This window comes from Sphaeroforma arctica (assembly GCF_001186125.1).
Source record: "Sphaeroforma arctica JP610 unplaced genomic scaffold supercont1.5611, whole genome shotgun sequence".
Taxonomy (NCBI): domain Eukaryota; class Ichthyosporea; order Ichthyophonida; genus Sphaeroforma; species Sphaeroforma arctica.
In genome coordinates this window covers 1-1,320 of record NW_014034947.1, presented here as the reverse complement: position 1 = coordinate 1,320, position 1,320 = coordinate 1, and the positions used below count along the sequence as shown (strand labels likewise).

At 42.7% G+C, this 1,320-nt stretch overlaps 1 pseudogene across 1 annotated transcript; it reads left to right on the top strand.

Annotated features, from left to right (window-relative positions):
- Positions 1 to 238: 238 nt before the first annotated feature.
- SARC_15100 (hypothetical protein) lies at positions 239 to 845 on the top strand (annotated as a pseudogene; the record flags this gene model as incomplete). Its single annotated transcript has 2 exons — positions 239 to 384; positions 703 to 845.
- Between the last annotated feature and the right edge of the window lie 475 nt (positions 846 to 1,320).

Below are 1,320 nucleotides of genomic sequence, written 5' to 3'. Positions count from 1 at the left end.
ATCCATGTCCATTATAATGCATTTATATTCAGTTTATATCCCATGTATTGGCTTGCTTGTATTCAGTTGGAATTTGAAATATTAACTATCCATGTGCATCATAAAGGTTTCTATCCAATCTGTATCCCTGGTCTGTATGTACTTGAATTCTATAGTAAGATGCATCACACAAAAATATACATTTCCGTTACGATACAATTGTATTCAGTGCATATCCTTATCTGTACCTGTATCCGATAGGAAGGTGAAACATAAACTATCCATGTCGAAACACATGAGCGAAGCAGAACGACTGGCGGAGCTTCTGTCGCATCTGAAGTGTTATGAATATCAAATGGAGGTCGAACTGCAGAAAGAAACTGCTAACAAGGGCAACAAAGCCAGGTACGTGGCATCCCCAGTGATCTTAGACAGGCGAGTCCCTGTCACCGGCACTGTCATGTTATGCACGCAGGCGAAGAAACACACAAGTAGCAGTTGCTCAGATGCGTGTGTGGTACGATACTAGAGTGGTGTATTTATTTTACGTTTGATAGTATTCGGATATCGGTTGAGACTGCCGTGCGCACGGGTGCTGCTATAGGAGATTAGGTTCTGCGCCACTACAAATAATTGGATAGTTCGGGTATTCAACGACAGTCTACACGCGCATGCATATACGCCTGTTCACAATACACATACAATGTGTCCTCACTCATACAGTAAATTCAAGAAGTCATTCTACGGCATTGTGGTTAAGAGGGTGAAAGGCACGGGCTTGTTCGTTGCGCTCGTATCTTACCATTCATTGGCAGAACGAGCGGGCATCCGATTCGGTGATATGATCGTGGAGATCGACGATGTAGGTATGTACATGTAACCACGGGTACACTGATATTGTAGAGTGTCAGTCGGTATAGGTCAGGAGTGAGAGCCTATTGATAAGTGAGGGCGAATTGTATATATCAGGAGTGCTGGACATGCACCAACATCGTACATGGTACCGTGTTTTTATTTTCGGAAAAATTCATCCTACATGGTCCAACAACCCTTGGATATCAGTCATAATATCATACAATGTGATGGGAGGTTTCGAGTAGATCACAGTACAGAACTTCTTTTCTGTGTGTAAATAACCGTTCTAAGTCTTGCAGCCGAGTTAACTGCCTGTCACTGTGTCGGGGGTGACTTGCTACCTGTTCACCCACCGAACATGATCAGTCGGTTTCGGTATCACGCACACTCGAGTGTAGCAGAATACACTTGCTTGATACCATACATATCCATAGAGTATATATATATATATTTATATATATTGTGTGTGTGTGTGTGTGTGTGTGT